Below are 27,891 nucleotides of genomic sequence, written 5' to 3'. Positions count from 1 at the left end.
CTTGAATTTTCAAAGGGCTCCAATGTTGAATCCCAAATCTTTTTGGCACTTTTGAAAAATTACTGAAAAACCAATTACACAGCAGTTTATGCTGGGAAGAAGAAACGGAACATGTCTTCTGTTGAAGCATCACGCTGCGATGAATGGCCAGTAGGTCTGGTGAGCCAGTATCCCTTTCAGGCCAGTCTTTGTTTCTGTAAATGAGCCAGTGTATATCTGGAAGAATGGGAAGTCATCTGGAAACTTGGTCCAAGTTATCCAACAAATAGCTCAGCCGATGCTGTGATAAAAGCATAGCTGACTAGTTCAAATGTTCAAATAACGGTGATATTTTTAGTTAAACAAGATATTATAACCTCATTTAACACTGCCACTATTTGTTGCTGAAAGAAGTAGAAAAAAAAGGAATATAGATCATGAGGTACACTCTAATCTTCCCATTGAAATATCTGTAACATCAGAATAAGGAGCAGCATGATAGGATGAAAAAAATCTTTTGGTAAGACTTTACCACACACGCTTTGACTGTCAGGCTTAAAGATCATCTTTAGATCTGGAGGGTGTAATAATTATTGTTATATTGCACTAATTTAAATAAAGCTACTTTTTAAAAGTGTTGGATTTGGTCTGATTCCTATAAAAAATAAGAGAAGCAAGGTCCTCCTTGATTTTCTCCACTGGCACTAAGGATGCAGCTGACAAGATGCTCAAAACCCCCCAAAGTTCAAGAATAATTTTCTCGGTTGTTGTCCTGGTTTTAGCTGGGACAGTTAGCTCTTCTTTTTAGCAGCTAGAAGAGCTCCGTGTTTTGGTTTTACTCAGAGACTCGCTCTGAGAAGAATGCTGATAGCAAGCTGATGTTTGTGGTTGGACGTGAGACTCCAAGGACTTTTCAGTGTGCCGGAGTGCAGAAGCACGGCGGGATAAGGGGGGAGCATAGTTGGGACAAGGGGGACACGATTCGCCTTGTGATTTGTGGTGGAACTTAAGATTGAGGGCCAAACTGGCCAATTAGTATTCCATATCATGCAGCGTCATGCCCAGTATAAAAGTGAGGGTCAGCCGGACAGAAGGGCTTTTGCGCTTTGGCTCTTTCGCCGCTTTTGCTCTTTTGCACTTGCTGCGCTTTTGCTCTATTGCCTTTTTTTTCTCTCTCTCCCAGTACTCCCACTCTCGGAGTACTCTCTCTCTCTCTCTGCCCCTCTCTATTTTGGGGCCTCGCATTCGTCTGGGATTGCAGCTTCAGGACAAGACGGGCTGCAGATAAGAGGGGGTGGTGAGCATCTACACTGTGTATTACTTATCTGTATTAAATTGTTCTTATCTCAACCCACGGGTTTCCCATTTCTCCTTTAATTCTCTCCCTCATTCCTGGGGGTGGGGGAGGGTGAGTGACCGGCTGTGTGGGTTTGGTTGCTGGAGCAGCCTAACCCACGACAGTTGTTCATGGAAGTTTTCTTCTTCCTCCCTCACAGTTCTGAGATGTTTTGTGCACACCTATGAGAAACCTCCTTGTTGAGCTATCACAGCCTGTCCTACTGGTGCCGTTTTCAGAAACGAGCTGCTGTTTAAAATGAACAAAACATATTGAGATTTGCAAAACCACTCTGTCACAGCTCAGGGGGAGCACAGTGCTTTCCTCCCTAGCGAGGTCAGATGTTGAATCAAGAGCAAGCTCAAGGCTGTTAAACTATTGATGTGGATCACCTGTGACAATAGTCCTGGAAGTCCGCTGAAAGCCTTTTTTCACTGTATTTACTTCACTGAGAGAAGACAAATTCAATCTCCATTTGTTGGCGTGGATAATCAGTGGAGTTAGAGTAGAGGAATTTACCCTTAATCTGTAAAAGTAAAAATATTTGGATTAAAGTCTTCTGTAGTCTAGCCCCATGCAGTTCTAGTGGTGCCGGGGAGTGACTGTGGCTACACCACTTCATCCTCCAGTGAAAACTGTCAACGGGAAAATACACACGTGCTCCCATGCCTCAGCAGAGGCTGAAGATCGTAGAAAAATAGACAAGAAAATCATAGAAACTGTTAGATTTTCTCGTGTGTTGTGAAAGAAACCCACGCAGCGCTTTCCTGAGCAAGTTCTGGGGCAGCTGCTCAGAGGCAACAGTGTTGCCCACCCGTTAGCCCAGCCCGGCACCCCCATACAGCGGTGGTGGCCACCAGGGAGCTGCCCTCCCTGTGCTCCTGCTCCTGCCCTGGGCACATGCATTTGCACGTCCGTGCAGAGGTCAGCCCTGGAAGAAGGACCATCAAAGTGACCTCAAAGCCCGTGGTTCCCCTGCTCCTCTATCTGTTTATTGAGCGCAGGAAGCTGCAAGCTTGGGTTTTTTTTGTTTTTATGAGCTCTCGCAGCCTGTCAGCAGCACATGTGAGACCAGTTTCTAATAACTTATGTTCTCTTCATGTCTTAATGAGAAAAAGACTGACGTGGGCTTTATTCCCAAGGCAACCGCCCCCACCATCACTGTACCATGCCTCGTGCCCACACAGCATCCCATGACGCAGAGAGCTTCTGGCAGGGCTGGGCTCAGCAAGCTGCACCCCTCCTTGGGAAATCCCCCTGCGTAAGCGAGTCCTTGTGCAACAGCATGGACCTTGCAGCTTCCGCTTTTCTAGCTGTAGAGGAGGTAACGTGGAAAGCTCCTGTCCTCATCCAACGTGACTTTGGAGCTGGGATTAATTATGCTTCAATGCTCAAACAAGCTGCAGGTCTGAGTGGGAAATTTGGGAAGATCTTGTACTCTATCAGGAAGTTCTAGGGTACGTGCCATGTCTCACAGAGACCTTCTTGGCATCCTCCCCCCACTGCCCCTCCCCAGGGGACCCCCTGGGCAGTAGCATTCCCCAAATCATCCAGAGTCCCAGGGATGGGGAGCTGGCTGCTCTGCTGTCTTGTTTGCAGAGAAAATCAACCCAGATTTCCCAGTAAGGGAGGAAGGAAATTGTGATTGCTGTGATGCTCCTGGGTTTAGCTCCAGTTCCAAAACCTGGTGCCAAGTGGTCCCGCTTCTCTTTGGAAATGGAAATTCTGTCAATAAATCTGTTAACAAGGAAAGGGCTTGATTCCCTCCTTTGCCTGTCTCCTCTGCACAGTTCATCAGAGTGTTTCTGTGCTGCTCAGCCCCGTTAGGGGTACAACGAAAAGCACATTTTCTCTTGGGATAACACTGGAGGGAGAGGTCCCTTCCTATGTGAACACTGTGAAAAACGCGCCAATTCTGGTTTTGTCCTTTTAATACATTTACACAGCTCGAAGAAACGTCATCTGTATTTCAAAACTGGCGAGCAGAGGCAGCGGGAGGGTTGCTGTCGGCATGTGCAGGGAAGGCAGGATATGCTGAGTGGCCGTTGCAGCCGTGGCTCTCTCTGCGGTGGGGGGCAGAGCACCCCGCGCCGAGCGACTCTGCACAAGGTGCCTCCCTGGAAACTGGGTCCCCGGCAGCAGCCCAGGGCAGGCACTGCCCTGCCACCCCCTGGGCTCCTCTGCCTTTTGCTTCACGCTTTTCGTGGTGGTCAAAGCACACAAGTGAGTGTCCAGGCTGCGTGCCGTCACCTCCTCCTCCGGTCTGCTCACACCTACCTCTGAACCTTACTCTCCTCTCTCCCTTGTGCTGGGAAAAGCCGTGGTTGGCTTCTCTATTGAGATGAATAATTCCTGCTCCCTGTCTGCTTTCTCTCTCACCTGCCAGCTTATTCATTGCTGGATTGCTGCATCACTTACACCTTCCTGGTATTCAGTCCATGTCCTGGACAAATGTTTTCCCTCTTCCTGCACATTCAACAGCTGGGAGAAAGGCAGGTCCTGACAGTCAGAAGACAGCAAAACACCACCTCCTGTCTTGATTTTAGGTTTATCCTCAGCATTAACAGAAAAAATCCTTTTCTCTGCATGGAGTTTAACCATAACTAGTCCTTGATGATGGCGAAGCTAATGGGTTGGAAAGCTCTCTGTCCTGTAGTGCATAGGGACGACACGTGGACCTGGCCTTGCAGTAGCCTGCGATACACTGACTGGGTGGTCTGCTCCCAGGAGCAGCAACTCGGTGAGTGAGAAGATGCTGTAGACCATAATTTTGGATGACCTCAGTGCAGTGCAGAAGGCTAAACTTCACACTGCTGTTCCCTGTCAAAAAACATTTACTGCTCAGCTGAACCACAGCCAAGCCTCCTCATCGCAGCTCCGTGACGTTACGCATGGCGCCGGGGGGTGAGGGTTGTCCCACTGCCAGGGTACATGGCAGTGCCCCGGCTACGGTGCGAGTGGCTGACGAAGTCGAGCACATCTCCCCATCGGGGTGTGCATGCCTGGCCAAGCAACAACTGCATTGATGGGCTTTACTGGAGAGTGTTTAGAAATGCTCCACCACAGTGCTTGGAAAACTTCGAGAAGTGAAGAAGGTGCCTGGCTCTGCCAGCAAAAACATCTCCTAAAAGAAGAAGATAAATTACTTTTTCTGTGCGGTGGGCTCACTTTCCAGAAGGGCAAATGCCAGCAATAGTGGTGGGAGGGATAATGGAGGCAGCTCATTTAAGGAGGTGATTTCTTTCAGCATGAAATTATGCATCTGTTCTGCCTGCCACAGACCTCACACCACCCGCCCTCCCTCCCCCGGCTCAGCTTCTTTCTCTCGGTGCGAGGCTGCGAGCTGCTGGGCAAAAAATACATATTTTTAACATGGAATAGCAGCTTCTGCCCAAGCCCATGGCAAAGGCACCAAATCACTCCTTGCAAGCTCTGAACAACCTGCCTGGCCTTCTCTCCCGAGGCTGGAGCACAAGGCCATCGATTAGAAAGGGCTTTGCTGAAGTCCCAGGTGAGCTGGGAAACCTTTCCCACCCCTCCACAGATTTCTTTAAAACTGAACTTGTAAAAGAGTCTTTCCAGAAGGCTTGTTCATACTCTTGTAAGCATGAATCAGAATAATGATAAAATTTATTTTGTGGTATTTTCCTACAAAATTCCCGTCGTTTCAGGATAATTCTCTCAAGCCCTCTTACGAATATGTGGTAGCTGCATTCTTTAATCCCCATGAAGATCTACAGACTTTTCTGTTTGGGCTGAGAGCTGATAAAGTCTGGTACATCAGATGCTTCTTACCAACAAAAAGCTCATCTGTTACTCACTAAAAAGTCCTATCAATGATTGACCCGACACAGCACTCCAGGTGTGTCCTGACTGGTGCTGCGTAGCAGGGAAGGATCACCTCCCTCCACCTGCTGGCAATGCTTTGTCTAACGCAACCCAGGACACCCTTGGTCTGCTTCACCAAAGTTCCCCAAATTGTTTTATTGCCCTTCCTGAAGAAGGAGGAATATTTGCTTTCTTCCAGTCTTCATGAATCTCTCCCGATTGCCATGACCGGTCGAAGATATAGAGAGTGGCCTTGCAATGATGTTGGCCAGCCCCTCAGCATTTGTGGGTGCATCCCATGAGGTCCTATGGGCCTGCATATGTCCAGTTTGTTTAAATGTTCCCTAACCTGACCAGTTCCACAGAGACTGAGCCTTTCTTGCTCCAGGTTTCCCCTCTGGTCTCAGGGGAGGCTATAAAATCTTATAGCAAGGATGCAATTTTCTGTGAATTCTCTGCAGTGCTCGCAGCGTGTTGAGTTTTTTTCCCCCATTCAGTTCTACAGTATTCTTCAGAAAAAATGACCTCAACAGCAATATTTCCGTGTAATTATAACTTCTATATATCTACCTTCCTTACCTTCGTTTTCCTCCCACTCACCTCCAGCACCTCATTTCTAAATCCGCCTCCTTCCTCAGTGCCTATGGGAGGAGACGGGCTTTGCAGCATGTCTGTAGGCTCACATTTCCTGCTCTGAGGGGCACAGGGCTCCATGCTTAAATCCTTGTGCTGTGTATGTGAAAATTTCAGCTTCATTTTGCAGAGGAGGAGAGCTTTGCTGAAGGTTTTCCATTAACCTCACCCCCAGTGCTGACATTGTCAAATCCCCAGCAAGGGGTACCATTGCCTCATCTTCACAGTGAAAAGGTGAAATGGTGCTGTTTAAACACACGACTTCAACTCGCTGACCAGTGGGTGCTTTAGAATACTGCAGGATTTTCCTGAAAGATTAATGATGTCAAAATGTGCTCACAGCAAGAGAAAGCAGCATTTACCTCTGCGGCTGTCAGAGGGTGACACAGGCTGCCAAGCTGGTCCCCTGCACCGCTGCCTGCCCAGGCTGGGGACCCTCACCCGCGCTTGGGATGGCATGGCATGGGAGCCCACCAGCCCCGCCGCAGCGAGCCCACCATGAGTTGACAGTGCTCCCGACGAGCCTTAGGCAGGCTCAGGACAGGGGTCTCAGCGGTTGCTGTCAAGCGTGCCGGTCCTCCCGCTTCCTCAGAGCACATGTGCTCTGAAATGACAGGGTTTTTTCCAGAGTGCTCATCTGCCTTTTATGTTTGCCTCCTCAAGCAGAAGAACACTCTCTGCATTAATACACCTCTGCAGCTCTTTCAAAAATATTGGCCTTTGCCTGTCTGTCCGCAGAGTCCCCCAGCCGGCCGGCGGAAGGGATGAGTCCCCCTCCCTGTTTCTCTCCACATATGCCCACATCATCCTGCCTCAGCCTCAGCCTGTGCCCCATCTTCCCGTCTCATCCGGCTGCCAAAAGCTGACTCTCTGCCCCACGCTGGCACTTTTTTCCTTCTCAGCTCTTTCAGTGAGACCGGATCCTTCTGTAGTTCAGCCGTAGTGTGACAGTTGGGTTTTGGACACTGCTACGTGGAAAGATTTTCTATCCAAGCAAACATTACCCACTGCTACAGGATAAAACAGGAGAAAAAAATTAACAACTTAAACCCGCACCATGGGAGACCCATCAACAGCAAGCATGGAGAGCCAGGCTTCATCTCCAGCTTGTTCCTGCACACTCAGACCATGTTTGAAAGCCCAGAGCAGGTTACATTTGCCATAAACCAGTTGTCTAAAGCAAGAACACTGTTAAAACAATGGACACACTGAATTCCTTGATAAGGCACAAATAGGCATCTCCGATTTCAAGCCCATGCCCCTGCCAATTTGAGATTCTTCTTGAAAGATTTCAATTAAATTCCATGTTATGAAGTGTGTAGTTTTAACTTGAAGAGAAAGGAGGTCCAACCTATAGGCTTCACTAGAAAATGAGATGTGTGCTGATTTTGCCTGGGACAGAGTTAATTTTCTCCATAGTAGCTAGTGTGGGGCTGTGTTTTGGAATTGTGCTGGAAACAGCGTTGATAACACAGAGATAGTTTAGTTACTGCTGAGCAGTGCTTACACAAAGTCAAGGCCTTTTCTGCTTCTCACCCCGCTAGTGAGAAGGCTGGAGGGGCACGAGAAGTTGGGACGGGACACAGCTGGGACAGTTGACCTCAACAGACAAAAGGGATATTCCACATGACATCATGCTCAGCATATAAAGCTGGGGAAAGAAGAAGGAGGTGTTTAAAGTGGCAGCGTTTGTCTTTCCAAGTCACTGTTACACATGATGGAGTCCTGTTTCCTGGAGATGGCTGAACACCTGCCTGCCTATGGGAAGTAGTGAACGAATTCCTCGTTTTGCTTTGCTTGTGCATGCAGTTTTTGCTTTCCCTATTAAACTGCCTTTATTTCAACCTATGGGTTTTCTCACTTTCACTCTTCCAATTCTCTCCCCCATCCCACCAAGGGGGGAGTGATCGAGGGGCTGTGTGGGGCTTAGTTGCTGGCTGGGGTTAAACCACAACAAGATGCATCCCATAAGTTGGGGTTTTTTTTCTGCATTTAACAGAAAATGAGTTACATGGTGTCATTCTCTATTAATCTGCATATAACCAAAAAGTGATTTCTACAGAACCCAGTGGGTTAATCCCACTGCCAAGGCCTGCCCCACTATGTGGACTGCCCAGTGGGGAACCAGATACTGGTGTGGGGGACACTGGTGGGGCAGAAACCAAACCTACTCTGCACCTGTCTGCTCATGGGAGATCCGTAGGCAGGAAAGTCCTACCACGGGCAGCCAGGCTGCTCCACAGCTCTCCTTCCAGAAAGGAATGGGCTGGATCCACACCCAGCCTCTGCTTTGCCTCTGACGTGATGAAGGAGAAGCATCACAGCAATCACTTATGTGCTGAGGTTGATCATGTCTGACTTTCTGTGACCACATTTAACGAATAGAGATGATTAGAGTAAATTCCTGTGCTCTTTGGCTCTCCCCGGTGCTGGGACGCTGATGGGCAATGACAGTTGCACCACTGCTGTCCTCTTCCGTGGTGGATATTAGAGATATAAGTGCAGAGACATGGCTATAAGTGCCCCTTCTTGCAGGCCAGTTCTGGGAAGCTTTTAGCCCTCAACATCCTTGCTGCCATATAAGAGAAACAAGAATTGCATTGAAAGGTGCCTGGAAAAGTAGAATATTTGTGTGGATCTGTAGACACATATATCGGTATTTTTATCTGTATTTCTCCAAGGAGATGTGACAGTTTGTGTTTGCTTTGGGGTGATGCAGGAAAGGTCAGCGTGGACACCTGATCTAGCTGCACCAGGAGCCAGCTAATGCCATGTTTGCTCTGTGATGCGCTGTCTTCAGACCCCTGTCACTCTCCGAATGTGACCAGAGCCAAATTGCCACATGATAACTCACATTGCCCCAGCTCTGCCCTCTTGGTTCTTCCATCCATGCAACCCCTTCACTCACTGAATGGTACAGCACAAATCATGGTCACACTCGTAATCACGCACCGTTTGTGTGAAGCCCAGTGGAAAACAATCACAAACCGTTCAGAATGCAGTGAAAACATAGGATCCTGCAAACAGCTGTGAAATTGAGGATCCTGCACATGTCTGAGCAGTTTCTGAAGGACGCCACGGGCAGGCCGGCATGCCTGCTGCCGGAGCACTGGCCGGAGACCAGGCACGTGCTGCTGCGAGGTGGATGAAGGTGTCCAAGCTGTGCCATCAGCGCGGCGGTACTCAGGCTGAGGTCACCCACCGCAGGTGATGTCAACGCTGGCAGCAGCGAGGCGGCTTCCAGATGTCTTTGAGTTTTATTTACAAAGCCTTAGTCTGGATCAGCGGCAGCCGTGCTGACATGGCCAGTGGGAAGGTGGTTGTATTCCAGGCTTCGAAAACACAGATGACCTTTTCCTGTATTCAAAGGCACTGAGCTGTATGGGCACCGTGTTTGCAGGAGACACTCTCTCTCTTCAGAGGGAGAAAGCTTTCAGTGCCATAGCTTCTCATCTAGCACTAGCGCCATATGGGACACCGAGCAGCAAAAGAACACTGGGAGACCAAAGGCAAGGACAGCACATTTTGCTTTAAAACTTCAGTAGCTGTTTACAGAGAGAAAACAGTTTTAATATAAGGTTCAACGCATCCAGATTTGGCAATGGAAAATGCCCAGTGGAGTTTTAGCTTTCTTTAAGAACAGATGTGAAGCTGAAGTTCTGTTATTGCTGGGCATTTCTCAGCTATTCCTTGCCATGAGACTTTTCATATATATATTTTATACCCCAATGCACTTCCCCTCTCATTGCTCTAGTCCTTAAATAAAAACTTTGTTTTGTAGAAGTGGAAAAAGAAAATGTATTATTTGCTTCCAGTCACCTTCTACTCTCTCATACCTGTCTCTGCTCTTTCTTCTATCTGCCTCTCATCCACAGACTTACTATCCAAAGGCTCTTCTGGACTCTCTCTTGGTCTATGTCATGCTCGAGGTGGAAGATTGGTGCTGATTTTTTTTCTGCCAGCAGAGACTGTGGTCATTCCTTCTGTCCTCTTCAGTTGTGCCAATGCAACTGCTTTTTTGGGCTGTAGCATAAACAGTGTCAGTGAAATGATTTGGGTTAGGAAATAGCAAGCCAAAGGGTGAAAGCTGCATCTGTTTAATATAGGTTTAAGCAGAGCAAATAGTTTACTTTTCTCACCCATTTTACAGAAGTGAAGTAACTGTCTGCTGGCAAGCAAGGCGAGACGCCGAATTAGCTGTGGCTGGCAGCTGTGCAGGCCCTGGGCACAGGGAGCCCATGCTGGAGGCAGACAGGACCCCCCAGGCAGGTCTTGGGTTGCAGACTGGTTGTGCTGATGTGGTAGGTTGCCACTTTTCTCCAAATTCATAATGAGCTGGTGTCCCAGGTGATGCTGGGACTCACACACCAGCTAATGAGGGATGGTTTTGCAGGTCACCAGCGCCAGTAGACCCATTGGCAATACAGTGTTGTGAGCGTGTCACCACCAGTGTGCCAAAATACAGAATAAAGCTATGAAAATAAATACCCTGAAGAAGCAGGGGCATCATGAGGTCTCACGGTTCCTCCCTGTGTTCCCTTTCCTTCACACATGCTCCATTTACAGCCTGGGACCCCGTGCAATCTCCTCCACTTAGCTTCCTTCTGGTGTGTCACCAAGGGGTGCTGTGCCCAGCCATGCCAGCAGCTACTGTCACAGCAGTGCCTTTATGTTGCCTCTTTCTTTCCCCTGCTTTAAGTTCCTCTTCAAACATTACAGCTACATGATCCCAGTCTCATTAAACAACAAAAAAAGATAATTTCCAGCAGCCGGGAAGCTGGCACATTTCTAGTTATCACAAAAAAAAGTGACTGTAGCCTAATCTATACAGATGATTGACTTTGGTTAGGCCAAAAATGTCACTATTTCAAAACTGATTTATATTTCTAATTTAAGTACAGAATCTTAATCTCTCCTACTGTGTCCCCTATCCAACCTATGCTTGGCTGTGTGCAGAGCAAGGAATTAAGGTCAGAGGTGGAAGCCAGAAGGAAGGAGGATCAATTGTTCCTATTGCAAAAGTAAACAGCAGTAAGTGCTTAATTGCTTCGGTAGTTTTTAATCAAGTGGATTTTTCAGACTGCTCCAAAGAGCCCTCCGTGTGTGTAAGCAACACAGACTGAAAGCAGCTCAATCCATGCCCTCCTCCTCTTTTCAGGTGCTTGTTTTTCTTGTCATTGGTCCGGGGTGAGGACAAGATCCTCCCAGCCTCTGTGCAGGAGAGGACTGCGAGAAACCCGCTTCTCAGTGGATCGAAACAGTGGTGTCCAGCCCCAAACTGGGACAGGTCTGGAGAAATGTCAGGGAATCCTGCTGGGTCACCTCTGGAGTGCGGCAGGGCAACGTAAGGCATGATCAGCCCAGAACGCCTGGTCCTGCCTTCGCGGCTGACAGTAACACCGAGGGAGCGCAGCACAGGGCTCCGACCCATGGCAGCCCTTGGAGGCTGCGGAGGAAAATAAGCTTGTGCAAAAACAAGACCTTTGGTGAACACAGGACCTACTGATGCCTTCTTTCCAAGGGATTTGTGTTTCATTCTTGCCCTGGGAAAGTGTGGTCTCTATGCCATGCTTTCCAAAGCAAGTGGGCTTCGCCTAAGGCAAAGAAAAAGAGAGTTTCCCAACAGCCTTGCTCCATTTTCAATGTCAGCCGTGATCCATATGCCCTGGTCCTGATGCTGGCCAGGCTCCACAGGAGCACCTGGATGGGAGGCAGGGCACCCAGCTCTGCATCGCACACCAGGGCCTGGTGCTCCTGCTGTCTGCAGTAGCTGGGCAGCATGGAAAACATCATCTGTTTTGGAATAAGCCCTCATCAGAAATAAAGCCATGGGCTGGGCTCCTGGCTGTGTCTCCCTGTCACCCCCAGCCTGCCCAGGAATTTCCCCTTCAGTGGGCTTTTTAACTGCTCTCTCCTTGCCCTCCTAGAAACATGCTTTAGCCCTAGCCCGCATCCTTTGGGAACATGTCTTCAAATAACTGAGGGCCAGTGTGGGCTCTGCTTCAATCCGATCTTGCAGATCAGCTGTGTTCAGCAGGAATGGACCCTGCTGCTCAGAGCAGCCCTCTCCTGCTGCCCAGAGTTGCCCTCTCCTGCTGCCCAGAGTCGCCCTCTCCTGCAGCCCAGAGCAGCCTTCTCCTGCAGCTCCTACTAAAGATGCCAAAAGGTGCGGTTCCCCACAAAATGAGGATGTTTGATGCTCTGGGCCTGAACTGGGCTGTCACAGTGATGAATAATATTCCTGTGCTTGAACTGGCCTTGTGGGTGGTGAGATGGAGAAGGACTGGATGAGTTTCCAGAGGCTGGCTGTCTTGTATGTCCTACAGATGATTTTTCCCCCCACTTCATATTTTTTCCCAAGGTTTTGTGTGTTTCGACAAACAAATGTAACCACAATGCTGGGGGATTAACCAGGATCAGAAAGACTTTCATGACTGTTGGTGATGTGGGCTGTTACATTCCTTTTGCACTTCCCAGAGTCACTGAAAGGCTGCAGTGTTCTGGTGTGGAACGTAATGGGTATGGTATAAACCCAGGCTGCTACACTGCAGGTCAACTGTGAGCAGAGCAGAGATGAAGAGAAGAGTTTAGCTTGGGCAAGAGGCACACCCTCTATTTTGGCAAGAAGCAGTTCAAATTCTTACTCTGATTTACGCTAGTTTATAGAAAAGGCTGTACCGAGCTCTTGAAGCATGTGGTAGTATTTAACTGTATAAAACTTGGAATCAGTTTCAAGTACTGCATGTGAGGAGATCAAAGCTCGTCAACTATATACTTTATATAGGGAATATTTCTGATGAAGAAACAAATTCATCTCAGCAATAACCAAGAGGGAGAACCTTGTTCAAAAACAAAGGCTGGCTCGGTGATGTTCCTGTTAGCTTATTTTGCAGGGACACTGTTTATTAGAGCCACCATTTTAATGTAAACTCTGCAAAGGCATGTGTGCTTTGCACGAAGGCGCTCGTGCTCTTGGGGCCGAGGACAAGGCGTGCGGCTGCAGGCGGAGCCGGGCTTTGCGGACACATGGCGCCGGGGCTGGCAGCTCTGCCTCTCCTGCCAGGGGAGGAATGGCGGCTGTGCCCTTCTTCTTAGGCAGTGACATGGAAAATACTTTCCTCCTGGAGCAGTCGCGTTGATGTAACTGTCTCTGGCCATGTTTTTCCAAAAGAAGAGGGAGAAGAAACCTTTGCTTGGTTGTTTTCTGGCACAGCTAATGACCAGTTGCTCGGTCCCAGCTCAATGGGAACTGAAGGTGACCTGCGGTGCCTGTCCTAGGGAGTCTGGGGAAGGCCATGGTCCTCCTGCACCCTTCGGCACTGCTGCTGACCTTCCAGCCATCGCCATGGAGGGTCCTTCACCACGGAGAATGGCGGTCGTTCCCTCCACCATCCTCTTCCAAGACCTCCCAGCTTGCTCTTCCTCACCTTGTGCAGTTCAGCTTTTATGTCCTGGTTATTTCTGTGGAGCCGTCTCTTCAGGGCTGCCCCACATGGCTATTTTAGTCATTTCCTCCAGCAAGTTCCTGCGATTGTTGGGCTGGCGTTGTGTGAGTCACCCACCACACTTCCTCCCACGCTCCCTCCCAGCTGGGAAAAGCCTCCTCCTGCTAATTTTCCTTTGTTAACCAGAGCATCCTGAAGCAATCCCACCTTCAACACCAAGGCCATGCTTGGTGACGGCAGCCCTGCGCTTTGCAGGTGCCTGCACTGTTGACCGACTGGGGCAGAAGAAACCACTGAGGTGCCCGGGGAAGTGGAATGGGCAGGAGAAACCAGCTGGGCTGACCTTCCCCTTGGTTCTCTGCCTGCAGCTCGGTGCGGTGGCTCAGTGCCTGGGGTCTCAGCTGCCAGTAAAGCCAAATTTCAACCAGAGAGGGACACAGACCTGCGGCTTCGCTCCTGCTCTTGGAGTGCAGCCCCAAGCCTGCCAGGGGATGGATGCCCACCTGCAGTGACCTTCTTTGTGTCCTCTCCTGCCTGGAGGACACCCACACGTTGCAGCCAGCATCTGGTAGCCCTGGCACAGGCAGCAGTGTGCTTCTACAACCAGCCGAGACTGTCTGCTTTAGTAGACACGAGGCGTGACCAACAATGCAGACCAAAGCCATGGAGCCCTTTTGGTGACAGGGATGCTGGGTGACAAGCATTCCAGGTGCCAGCTGTCACCACTCCGTGACGGAGAGCAGGGCTGGCAGGAGCTGCCCCAGCATGCTGTGTGTGTGGAGGGTGGCGAGAGGCTGCACGGTGAGAGCTCCAGCAAAACATGGCGCACACCTGGCCAGGCACGCTGGCTTGGCTCCCTGCAAATGAGCTGTTGGCATGTGAGCACTGAAAGTATCCAAAATATACACAGGGCAGGTATCTAAATATATGTGATAGGCAAGTGTTAAAAATCTGAAAGAAAGAGCCCAGCATGTTTCTTTACAGTCCGTCATGTTTCTTTTCAGCTGTTTGTTTTGCTTTGGGCTTTTTGATGTTGTCATCCAAAATAAAACCACAATTTTTCCCCCTAAGCACCAGGCTGATATGAGATTGACATTTCTGCCCCCACAAGAGTGGGAAACATCGGCAAGCTGGAGTCTAGCAATTCTTTCCTTTTATTTGATGGAGATATAATTTACTGCTATGCTGGACAGACTAATCCTCAGGGATGCTCCTTGCCCACCAGCCTTGTCCCCGCTCAAAGAAGTCTAGCGTTTTGCTTGTAAGAACATCACCTCTGGCCACTGATTCCCACTGGAGGTGCCCAAGGGCACCCGCCACCCCAGTGTTGCTGCCTTGCACTGAGTATGGGTGAGATGCAGCAACATGGAGTCCTTTGGAGTATGGCCATACGTGCCCGAGGGGTGGGTGCTGAGCAGGCAGCCCCGCAGCAGTCAGGCAGGGGAAGGCACGGATCATGAGCGTGCTTTTCTTACAGCCACCCAGGTGGATGCTTTTCTGAAGCTGTCCCTGAAAGACTAGGGACCATACATGAGCTTTATACAGCTCCTGCTTGATACAGGAGAAAATCTGGCATTTCTCCCCCATTACTAGCTGAGGACATTGGCTCAGCTGATGTTATTTCTGCTGCTTGTTGGGTTTGCTCCTCAGTAACTAGTGACACATGTCCCGCTGGGAAGATACTAAAATCATCACCCAACTGCCAGGGATAATTATCATTTCTGCTGGAGCGGCCCTGATGTTTCTTATTAGCTCCATCGGTATGTGTGGAAACCTGCTCTTTGGAGGGAGCAGATGGTGAAAAGGTCCCCTGAGAGCACTGGGAGAGGAGGAAGGCTAGACTGCCGCCAGCAGAAGCATCTGGCAGGTCTGTGCCTGGGTAACATCATCACAGGCATCACCGTTCTGAGGCTTTTCTAGCACATGGAGACATGGCAGAAGGTGGGAAGAAACGGAGAGGAGCTTAGAGGAAAGCTCAAAAAAGTGGCCTGTGAACAAAATCATAGAATCATAGAACAGTTTGGGTTGGAAGGGACCTTAAAGATCATCTAGTTACAACCCTCCTGCCACAGGCAGGGACACTTTCCACTAGATCTGGTTTCTCAAAGCCTCATCCTATGCTCAAATCCTGTGCCTTCTCTTCATACTTCACTCCAGATGTGCTGATCTGGTAGCAATGCAGGAGAGAGGTCCAAGTCAGTATCATCTGGAGGGATGCCATGAGCCACGGGTTGGGCTTGGCCTGTCCTTCAGCATCTCACAGGACAGGGCCATGCAAAACACCTGGTTCTGGTCTGAGGGAGGGTGCATGGTCTAATCTTACTAGGTTATTTTCAGTGCACATGCAAGAGGCCATATTTCCTCTCCTAAACACTGTGTCCTTACTCCATAAGGAACATAGGGCCACCCTGAACATACAAAAAGGCAAGCGGCACATCCAAATTACTTAATTTGCCTCCGGAGACATCAATTCTCCCTCCACCAGACAGCTGCAAGGAAGCTGTTGGCTCTGAGCCTGGTGCAATAGAGCAGCCACATAAGAGTAATACACCCAGACCTTTCCTCCCCTTGTTATTTCTCAGAGCATCTGGGATCTTATTTCCTAAAAAAACAAACCAAAATATGAAAATCACCTGAAGCTCATCAAAATCAGGAGGTCAGGAGGGCTGAAAGTGCCTCCTCACAGCTGTTTAGGGTTGTGCTACACCTGGGGGCTATCCCGCTTTTGGATTTGTTTCTCTAAAGCCTGTTGGAATGGTCTTTGCTGGAATAGGCTGCAGTGGGGCACCAGAAACACCCTCCTGAGTTTTGGTGCCACACAGGTCCAGCTGGTCCTTGCTGAACTTCTCTCTGCTGCATTTCAGTAGGCTACACAAGCAGGACCATTAAGGAGTGTACTTCTGAATTTAATAGGCTTAGAAACCCTGAAAACCCTGGGGTTTGAGGGGAAGAAGCTGGTGAGTTGGAAAATGTTTGTTTTACTCCCAGTCCTGCTTCCTCCAACACTTGAAACAGCAGGAGAGATAGTGAAGGATTCATTCCCTTTGTATCCCCTATGTCCACAGCCTCGTGTCCTTGCCTTCCCCAGGGCTATGGAGAGTAGGATCCCTAAATGTTTTTTCCAAAGATGAGCTGTTCCACTGCAGCCAATCATTACCATGAGTTAAAGACCAAAAGATACAAGAATTTGAGAAGTCATATGCCAGGTCTGCCTCACAAAAAGGTCTAGTTTTGTGCTGATCTGCATCTACTATCTCGGTCAGTAGAATAGGTACCTTAACTACTGAGGTAGTTACATTAACCGAAGGACCAGAGCATCTTGCAATGCTGAAAGTGGTTCTCACATGAGCTCCCTTCTACAGACAAGAGTGGAAAAATCAAAAGGGTAAGCAACTTGCCAAGGTCAAACGAATGTTTGCAGCAAAATGGGGTCTCCTGAGTTCCTGATTGCCACTAAAGACACTGCAAGACCTCAGCAGGACTGCATATGCCAGGACTGGGATGCTCAGGGGTGACTTAGACCCCTCACAACCTCTGTGCATTTTGAAATGTGTATGACTGCTCTGCCTTAAAGCCAGCCCTTTAGGCTTAAAGATTTTCTGCCATTGACACAGGGATGCTCCAACTGACCTCGTTTTACTGATCTTTCTCATCTATAACTTCCATGGTTCGTTGACTACAGGGATTTCTGGGTTTCTTATTATGTTAGAAAGTAATTTTATGTTCGTGTTCACTCAGCACAGCCAATACAGCAAAATCTTCCAGAAGGTTATCCTTCTGTGCAGGTCAGGGCTGCACTCCACTCCACGGAGAAGCAGGCTCCTGCCACAAACTCACCCCTTTTCCCTAAGAATGGTGCAGCCAAGAAAACTAGAATCAGACCTGTGGTATTCACGCAGAAAATTTTCCCTGTGCTGACATCTTACTTTTTATGTAAGTTGCCCAAACTCAGAATTTCTCTAGTCAGGCCATTTCTCTAAGCATATAGCCCTGAGCTACTGTTTCTTCTCTCATTGCACCTTTGGACATTGGACCTGCCTCCCACAGGTTGGCCGTGGAGCTCTTACTGATGTGTGTAATGGCACAGGGACTCTGGGGTGCTTTTCTGCCACCCCACCCTTGGTACCCATCGCAGCGATGCTTTCCAGGCTCCTTCTCACCAGCTGGGGTGAGGCTGTGCAGCTGCAGAGGGCGTGGGCAGCGTTTCCTCCAGGTGCCGCGCAGAGACCTTCTCTCCAGCTGTCCCAAACAAGCCATGGCAGTCCGTCCTTCCAAGGCTTACACGGGGAGAAGGAGGAATGGAGGTATCCTGCTCTCTCTCTGCAAGGGGATGAAGGCCCTAGTGCCAGCGAGATAAGATGCAGGGCTGAGGTCAGCACTGCCCAGCAGCACGCAGGCAGTGGATGTGGCACGTCTAATTCTGTGCTCTTCTTTCCAGACTGAAACTGAACCCTGTTGCTTCTTGTTAGTTGATTTTTCAATTTCCATGCTGTCCCTTTTGATGCCTCGTGGCCACCCAGAGGCAGGGGGTCTGCTGGGGACTTTCACCCACTGGGTGCCAGTGTTGTACCAGGCACCAGGTGGCAGAGCCCACAACAGGGTGGCGAACAGCAACGCTTCATGTATGCTGAAGATGATACCCTGCAGGATATTTTTCGTTCTTCATAGACCATGGTGCTTCCCTTTACGTCTTTCCTCTTAAACAATGACTTGCTGTTTCCTAAGGGGAGGCAAGGGGAGAAAAAAAAAAAGGCAACCCTTAATTAAGGCTAGGATTTCAGAAGTATCTTCTCAGAGGCTTTTTGTGAAGATCAAGTGTAGTATAACATTAAATATTTAGTGTGTCCTCTCAAAAGGGATTTGATCTTTACATATGAAAAAGGGATGAGACTTAAAGATTAAACAGATCTTTTCAATATACAGCTTCAGTGACTCCAAACAACAATGCAAACAGCGGTGACTGAAGAATTTGCATGTGGGGGATTAGGCACAGTGATTAGACATCAGGGGCAGAGCACAGGCTGGGGAACTGTGCCATATGGAGGGTGTTAATGGGGGAGATACCTGGGAGGAGAGGACACAAGACTGCAGAAACACGGACAGCCAAAAGGAGCGCGGCAGGAAAAGAGTGACCACACACACAAGGAAGGGTTCCGTCGCACCCAGGTGTGGTGGCCTGATACTTTCCCAGCTGGCCATCGAGCGAACAACCCATCCCGTTACACTACTGTACTATCTCTTTGTGTGCAGTGAAGCCCAGGAGTCCTCCCAAAGGGCTCTGAGGAGTCCCTCCTGTAGACGCTGCATCAAAACCACTGCTCCTGCCTGGGTAGTGCGTTCAAACAGAAGACTTCATGCCATAGGTAAAACACTTATACACACAAACATGTGCGAGTTAAAAAAGGAGGATTTGTGACATGTTTTCTCAAGTAAATGAAAAAGATATTTCAAAAGGCAGAAGCAAGTTGTTTTTCACAACAAAAATCTTTCATGCACAGTTTGTTAAAATTATGGATTAAAATAGAGGAATGCCCCTGCTGCCACAAACCCTACTCTTTTTCTGCTTTTAACCAAGAAAACTGTGAGATGAAGACAGCTCACGTGAGAGCTGGCAGTTTGTTCCTTTAAACCGCTCTATGATGGTTTAACTAACGCGAAGTGGCAGCGGCACGAGGTACAGCGCAGAGCTTTGCCTTGGTTGAGACCAGCTAAACACGGCCAGAGCTGTGGGGAGGCGGCACGTCGCTGCTGGCCTGGCTCAAGCACCTTTTTGACTTCAATCTTTTCTAAACAATGCACCTATAGTGTTTGGCCTGGGAAAAAATGCTCGGCTGACTTTCTGTGAAGTTCATTTCAGCCTTTTTCCCAGTCCAGCTCTGTGTCATTCTTGTGTTCCAATGAGCAATAACTACCTATATGGGAAAAAGAAGGTGGTGGCTCAGTCAAGAAAATAAGCGTTCCTGAGCCTTTCCACAACATCCCCGTTTCAATTGTGTCCCGTTTTGTTCTGTGGAGCAAAACCCTGAATGATTTCAGTCATTTCCCTTCCAAAAGAATTGCTTTCCTGACATAGTCTTGGACAGTCCAAGCAACGAAATATTTGCCTTTCTAGCAGCCCCGGTGAAGGAGTGGCAGACACTGCAAATGGAGCTGTGGTGAGCTCAGCATTATTAATGCCTATCAGATCTAGTTCTCATCACTGTAGTGCAGCAACTTGCAAACCTCAAAAAAAAGAAAAGTACTAAAGCTGGTGAAACCTGTCCTCAGTTTGCCATTAAGATTTGCCGAATACAGAATTGGAAGAGACTGTTAGAAACATTTACTCTGACTTCCCAGGCAGCTCAGGCCAGAGCTTCCCTGAATTAGTTTGCCTTTGAACTAGAGTATTTCTGTTTAAAAATGCATTATAGGAAAATTTATGGGTTTTGAAAATCCACCTCAGCCTATGCTAAACCATTCCTGCATTTGGATAATATCATTCCCAAAACACCCTCTTTTTGATCTAAAACCCCCGTGCTCTGATGTCCAGCTCCAGGTTTTGCTGCACTTTGTGTCCCAGGTTGATGAGCTCCCTGATCACATTTTGATTCTCTTTAGCATCGCTTACGGTGGGGTTCGCCTTGCCTTCCTTTGGGGAGCTGCAGTGGGATGTCTCCAGCACAGCAAGTCACCACAGATTCTTTATACTCACTTGAAGGAAACAGGCACTTTTAGGATACAATCTTTGTCATCTGGTTTAAACCTCTTCTTCAGCAGGAGAATTGCTCCTCTGAAGTGCTTATTTCTCTGCATTGACTTCAAAGGGAGTCTAAAGAATACATCCCACTACATCCCACTAGCACAGCAGCCTGAGCCTAAGCCAAGGAGTGAGCTCCTATCCACAACTAGGGTGCAGCATCATCGTCATTCTTTCAAGGTTTATTTTTAGTGTCTTGCCTGCATTCGTGAATGGCTCCAGGGTCCATTTAGCAGCTCCATGTTTGCAATGAGGCTGCCACCTAAATAAGCCCAACCTGCTCCCAGGGCATGGCACGTCTCCTCTTCCCTTGCAAGACAGCTCTGCTGTGCCACTCCTACCACCTTGCCCAAAACATTGTGACATGCTGAAGACACGAATGTTGACTCAAGGCTAGAACGGAGTTTCCTCAGCTCTCAGAGAGAACCATCACTAAAGGAAAAACTTCTTGGTTTGGTGGGGTAAGCCCCGAGCAGAGATTAACCAGTGTGAAAGATGGTTTCTGCAGGAAAACACCTTCTTCCTGCCAGCAGAGTGGTGCAGATCTGGCTTTCTCTGTGGCCTGTGGCAGAGGCCGGCGGCTCTGCAGCTGCAGCAACACCGGCACCGGCTCCAGCCGTGCTGCTCCTGCCCCTGGGGACAGGCACTCGAGCCGCTGAGCTGTAGTGGTGCATCCCTCCCTCCCTGCTTCCCCCGGGGCTGCCATTTCCCCTCTCTGCTCTATTCAAGGTTTTCCTTTCAGAGAGGCTTTTTCCTGAACACCCTTCTTCGTCTGCACCACTTACATGTACTTTCAGCTTGTCCAAAAACGCCTGTTCTCCCCAGGCATTACTCCAGGACACTGTGGACAAGAAGCAATCAAACATCCCTTTTTCCATCCCCTTATCAGCTCTTGGGACATTTTGCTGCTTCTGCAAATACAGAGCAATCTTTGCTTGCCATAGGGCTGTGTGTGGGTCTCTGTTTAGTTCCTGGAGTGCCTGGTGTTCCCCTGGCAGCCAGAGTGAGGAAGAGAAGTCTTCCTCTTCCTTCCTGTGTGGGAATACCTGGCTACACCTCAGACCAGCCTGTGTGCAAACACACAGTCCCTAAATGAGGAGCTGGAATTGCCAGCACTGCAAAGCAGCTGAGCAACATGCAGAGCAGGAGGGAGCACAAAAAAGACAATAAATGCTCCGTAAGTGGATAGTTTACATATTTGGAAAGATCACCTGGAGAGATTACTGACACCCCAGTGCTCTGCTGGCATCAGGCGCTTCAGAGCAGACAGCACAGATGCAGCTGACAGACAGCTGCCTTCTGAGCCTGGAAAGCCAGCCCTGTCCCCTCCAGCCCTGTCCCCTCCAGCCCTAACCTCCACTGCAGCCATTCCCCTTGATATTCAGAAAAACCTGTCTCTAACATCTGTTAGGTTATCCCATTTAAATACATAACATGGGATGTACAGCCACAGGCTGCAAGATGGGCTCGTTTTAACTGCCTGAGGTGGAGCCCTGGTGAGAGGTGGGAGACAAACAAACAGAGACCAAAATGTCCCCTTCACCTGCACGACGGAATGATGAAGGGTTGGCATTGCCACCTTCTACTTTACTAACTGCTGGGGTTTAGTGTCCACTCCTGGGGAAAGGGGGCTTGGCTGAGCCTGACCTGCACCCAGCTCACGCTCTGCAACCCAGAAGAAGACGAGCTGAGGGCTGTCTGTGCCAGGGACCTCGTCTGGGCTGGCTCACCCAGACTCCAGACCCATAGCACTGCCATGGGGACATGGCATGCACAGCCCTGCTGTCCTCCTGCCCATACCTATGTGGGCAGAGAGAAACTTCACATTTGTATTGCGTTGTAAGTAGTACTGGATTATATGAATATTAATATAAGAGAATATTACTGTCACAGAACTGCTGATTTTTTTTACTTCCTGGTCTGGTTTTGACAGAGATCCCTGTGCTTCTGTTGAACTTTTTTGCCATTAGTTTTACTATCATTTCTTGCCATACTGACTTTCCCTCAGCTGCGTCTTAGCTTTTGCTTTTACACAGTTCATCAATAGCAGAGAATTCTCCTAAGAGGAAAACAAAACCTTCATTGTCTGTGATTATTTGTTGCATTTTTTTTCCTGATATATTCTTCATCACCGATCCATGGAAAGGTGGGCTGTTTTGTTTTAAAAACATGCCTATTGAGCTAAAGCTAAAAGGAAATCAAACAACATATTGGACAAAAGTCTTGAAGGCAATGAAGGGTTCCCAACCCATGACACTCCTACCCTTGCTAAGGAAAGCTCCACCAGTGCAACAAAGCAGGTGAACACCAAGCTGGGGAAGTGCATTCCACCAGTCATCTTCTCATAATACAGATCTGGTTGGTTCAAGCTTTTAGTCTTCCAATTATTTCCTCGTGTGTGTAATTAGCATTGATCCTGAAATAGAAAGCAGTCCTTAAGAAGGATAATTTCTGCTAAGTAAATCGCATTGTTATGTACAAGTCTATTATGTACATCTTTCTCAAAGATAAACCTTGAGGCTTGATGGATGTTCGTATAAAGACATTGTACCTCCTCAAATAACTGGGTGGAGTGTTGATAGTGAACCTGTTACTGCAAGACAACCCTTTTTAAAAAAATCCATCTTTCCTCTGATACATGGAGTAGAGCATGAACACGCTCATTGCAGGCACTGAGACGCGAAGACAAGGCAGACGATTTTGGTGAGGGCTGTAAAGAGTGGTACAAACAGAAAAGGATGGGTTGGGTGAAATAAGAGCAAGCCTCAAGTATGGGTAATGTTCCTCTGCAAGAATGTCTGCGCCTGTCTCTAAGGCAGAGTCCACAGAGGCGAAGGAAATGCTCTTTCATTTGTCCATTGGACTGCATATATTGAAGGGCCACTCAAATCCATCCCAATGGTCAATGGCATTTTCTTTTCAGACAAGCCAAGCTCATATGATGCAGCAGCCTTAGTGTGAATCCCACCAAAGAGCACACCCAGGTCAGTTATATCACTTCTGTTAGTGATCATCCTAACATCCTAGTGAGTCTTTCATAAAACAATACTATCTAAGTATAGACAGTATAGTTATATCTAAGTATAGATAGTATAGACTTATGTAAGGTAGGTGACAATGCACGCTGATTTGTGAGAAAAGGTTTTCATGGCCTGCTAAACGGATTATCTAGAAATCTCTTCAGCAGAGAGAGAGTGAGAGCACATCATTACTCTGCCCCGGCCATCAGTGAGGTGGGCAGAGCTTGTTAGACACTGGCCCTTCATTAAGGCTTGTGGCTCTTCCCTGAACACCAGCCTTTATCTTACTCTATCCAGAGGGACTGGCAGTGGCACACTGCCCAAGAGACCCCATGCTGACGTGACCAGCTCAGAGTGGTGGTTCCCAGCTCACAGGCAGCGGGTCTGTGAGCCCTGTGGCCATGCTGACAGGGAGAGCAGGATTGCTGCAGCATCGCCTCTGCACAGCACTAATGCCAGGCGGCTTAGGGGAAGAAAGTCAGTATGGTTGAAAGTCAGTATGGTTGATTTAAGGCTCTTAAAGTCTAGGCTGTTCTCTAATTAATTGCCTATTTAATAATGATAATAATAATGAATACTAAACTCTTATCTATTCTTTTAATTAGTAGAAATGAAAGGACAATACAGAAAAGACGATTATTCTTCTTTTACATATGGTGACAGTGAAACAGATATGAGTGGATTGCCTTCCCTAAAGTCACACATCAGTTTACTGGCAGATCGGGAATAAAACCTCAGTTTTCCAAGCCTCAGTCCAAGCTGGAGCTGCCAGGTCTCCTGATGGGGTTTCCTGAGTGTCCGTGACAGCTTCACTGTCTTTCCCATTGCAGCACTTCCAGAAACTGGAGAAAACCGCTTCTGGTCCAGGGTTCACACGCTTCAGTTCAAGGTCACACTGAAATCAGATAAGTGTTTTCTCCAGAGGCACTGATGGACTGTCTCTCACAGCAACACACAGAGCAAACCTGCCTCTCTGGGCAGTTCAAAGGCCTTACAAGGGACATGCTTCCTATTTTGAAATGAACTTCACTACTTCTATCTCTTCTCCTTTCCCTGTGAGTGCACTGTACCGCTACCCAAGCATGAACCACCGCATACATTTTTTTTCAATGGCCCTTTGTGTTGTGGTAGTATTGATTTTTCCCCACTCTGCATTTTATTTCAAGATCCACTTTCTTTCTGCAGCCTCTTCGCTCTGCCCCTGGCTCTTTTGTATGAACTCTTTGTGTATCCTCAGGTGCATGTCTTGCAACACGCCTCCACTTAGTGTTTACATTTGTTCTGAGCCACAAGCGGAGGGTGGCTTTCTGAGAACCGCTCTGCTCTGTCCACTTGTGCAGCGTAGGGAGAAACGGTTGAACTCAGTGAACGGTTGTCTGACATCTCGTACACCATTTCCATAGCACTCAATATTGCCCTCCCTGGCGTGGGTATTGTGGGTTTTCTTGTGTCTGTGTAATGACAGCAAGACCTCTAGGAAGCCTGTTACTCTGGAGGGATTCAGGCATGATTAACTGTAAACGTATAGTTAGGTTTTTTCCAAGTGAGATTTCCTGTATTTCTCAGATTTGATTAGCTGAATTCTTATTTTCTAGGGAAAAAAGAGAAAGACTTAAAATTCATGCTCCAGTGCAATAATACTTGCATCCTCTCTATCAATGAGTGAGCTCCTGCATATCTGTTTGGCAGAACTGAAATTTTTCCAAAATCTCCTTCAGGCAAGGCTGTACTGTCCTGAAATATAACAGGTTTAAGTAATCATTTTGTAGCTGGATATTCCTCCATTCCCCTCACATATCTAACTAGAAAGGAGAGATGAAGAATAGCTTTAAAAAGCTGAGAGAAAGCGGAGCGTTTCTGTATTAGTTATTAGCAGGCCAAAGGCTTTTCCAAAGGAAACCTGCCCATTTAAACAGAAAACTGAGAGCACACAGAGTTTTTTTCTTCATCTTCCCTGCAGAGAGTGAAGTGAGATCTAGGCATTAGTGCTAAATTGCTTCCAATTTTTGTAATGGCTTTACATAAGTAGCTTTTTCTCCTCCGTGTCAGTATGCTTGACAGCCATTAAATAGCACCCACGTCAAAACAGGCCCTTGTCCTTTCAGTCCTTATCCCGGTAAAACTCCAGTTTCCAGTTGAAATCATGAACCCTGTCCTGTGAGCGAGCCGTTGCACTAGTCCCTGTGGTCAGCACGCCATGGCCAACCTGCCCAGCCCCACCAGGGCCGCTCTGAGCTCCCTCCCAGACACATGGCTCCTCTTGCTCTTCTGCTCCAGAGCAAGTTTATTCAAAAGAGAAACCAAGCTATTTCAGACTCTTCGAGTGCCTGAAGACAATTGGCAGAGTAACTTTCCGCTCTGTTAAAGCATCCAGTGCCTCTAACAGTGCGATGCTCCATGCCACGCAAGAACTAAAACTTTGGTAAGAGCAGCTCCTAACTGATAGGTTCAGAAAGACATATTGAAGGTGCAAGTGGTGAATAAAGTTGTTTTTACTATCATCTGGCATCTTCTGAACACTTCAGACAAATGAACCTTCAATCACCATCTGTAACGCGTAAGGACCTCTTGCATGTTAAGTCTCTCCTGGGGTCTGAAGAGTCCCCAGCATGTGCCAGGGGGAGACTCCCTATCCAGAGGTCAACATGGGCAATCTGGAGTCAGCCTCAAAACCTTAGGGTTAGACCCCAGGTTCATCTACAGCAAGGACACAAGCACTGTCCCCAGCTGAACAGAGCATTTATGAGGAAAGGAGCGGAGGCAGGTGGGTGCTCATCAGCCATGGGGTCGACAGCACATCTTGGCTGACTGAACATCTGACTGTTGGGCTGCCCTCCACCAAACTCACCTTCAACCCCACCAACCTCTGGCATGGTCTGGTGTCCCCCCAAATGAGGACACACACCAGGAGGAGATGGCTCCTTGTCCCACAGGACCAGCTTTCTGATGCTGAGATCAAGAGCATCCCACCTTTCATTGGCAGGGGTTAACCATGGTGAAAATCAGCTGTACCAAGCTCCTCACACCCAGGCAAGGAGTACAAATGAGCTACGAACAACCAGGTTACCACCATCAGCTGCTGCCACTGCACGCTCCCATTGCTGCTAGCACAGCTGTGGCAACTCTGGACAGAGGAGCACTAAGGGCACCTGCAGTCCGCTGCTGTCCTTCAGCTAATGAGTAACAATAAATTGAAGCACATTATTTTCAAGGAAGTGTCTGCCAACATGCAGACATAGTGTCTCCTCATGTTGGGAAGGGGTCCTGTAAAGCACATGAGACAGCCCCTCTCTGGAGTCTCCTGCAATTCTGGGGTTGCTGCAGCCCCTTGCAGGTGCCATGGAGGAGTAGATGACCCTGCTCCCGTGGGTATGTCCCACCTTCATGGCACCAGCCCTCCTTCCAAAACTGTCTCTTCAGGGGGTGGATGGAGCTTTTCAATACCCAAAAGCCCTATCAACAGCGTACACGTGTAATTTGGCCATTACACCGACAGCAAAAAAGAACATCGCTTGCTTTCTGCACCATTTTCCCCTGGTGTCCTTTTTCTGTTATTTTGTTCTTTTTCCTCACTGCAGTCATTTAAACGATTTCCAGCGGCACATTGAAGTGAAGTCATTTTAAGACAGCTTCCTCCTGTTTAAATTAGGGGGAGAAAGAAAAGGAAAAGAAAATCTTTCTTGCTTTGCTGTCAGCCTTCCAACACGAGCAAGTAAAGTCCCTTCACCGTCTTGGCACAAGCACCTTGCCTATAAAGGTACTGTCATACTGCGAATCTGAGATACAGACTTGCAAGGCAGTCCTGTGAATCTAACTGCCAGGTCAAAAATATCTACCTACTCTTCCTTCAACGAAGTTACAGTGGTGGTTATGAGCTTTTGAACATCATATTTTCATTATATTGATTTTTTCCAATCACATGTTGAAATATATTGGGAGTTTAAAAAGCTGATATTGGTAAGAGGAATTATATTTTCCAAAACTGTAACTCTCTATTAGAGATCAATAAATAAAATATTTGAGGAAACACATTAGCTTTTCGATGAGGAACAATACGCATCAAAACAGAAACAGCCAACCCACAGTATGGCTGCAGCAGCAGAAACCAGCCAGGACTCACTCCCCCAAGGGCTGGGGACCCACAGGACCAGGGCTGCCCAACAACCTTCTATTCATCAGCTAAGAATGTGACCAGTGGGACAAATGGGTTTTTTGGACCCCCTCCTCTAGCTCATCAGCCTTGCTATGTCTGCTTCTAAACTGGCAAAACTTCTTGGGTCAAGATTCTGGGGATTTTTTATTTTTTAGATATCACTGCTAATTGACTGCTCTAGGAGATGGGGGACTGAAGGGATTTAAATCAATAATGCTCCAAGTACACAGGAAAGTAAGGATGGCTTTATGGCTAATGCACCAGGCAAAGGCTCAGGGAGCCCAGCTCAGCCAGGGATACAGGCACAGTCCCCCAGCATGACCTTGAACTGGTCATTTAATAAGGCCAAGTGCAGAGTCCTTCACTTGGAGTATAAAAACCCCAAGCATCGCTATAGGCTCGGGGAAGAGTGGCTGGAGAGCTGCCTGGCGGAGAAGGACCTGGGGGTGTTGGTTGACTACCAGCTTGATATGAGCCAGCAGTGTGCCCAGGTGGCCAAGAAGGCCAATGGGATACTGGCGTGTATCAAGAATAGTGTGACCAGCAGGAGCAGGGAAGTGATCCTGCCCCTGTACTCGGCACTGGTGAGGCCGCACCTGGAATATTGTGTCCAGTTTTGGGCCCCTCGCTTTAAGAGAGATATTGAGCTCCTGGAGCGGGGTCCAGAGAAGGGCGACTAACTGGTCAAGGGGCTGGAAAATAAAACTTATGAGGAGCGGCTGAGGGAGTTGGGGCTGTTTAGCCTGGAGAAGAGGAGGCTG

Source organism: Tauraco erythrolophus, chromosome 7, assembly GCF_009769465.1.
Source record: "Tauraco erythrolophus isolate bTauEry1 chromosome 7, bTauEry1.pri, whole genome shotgun sequence".
Classification (NCBI taxonomy): domain Eukaryota; kingdom Metazoa; phylum Chordata; class Aves; order Musophagiformes; family Musophagidae; genus Tauraco; species Tauraco erythrolophus.
The sequence above is the reverse complement of the archived record's forward strand: the minus strand, read 5'-3'. Positions refer to the sequence as shown.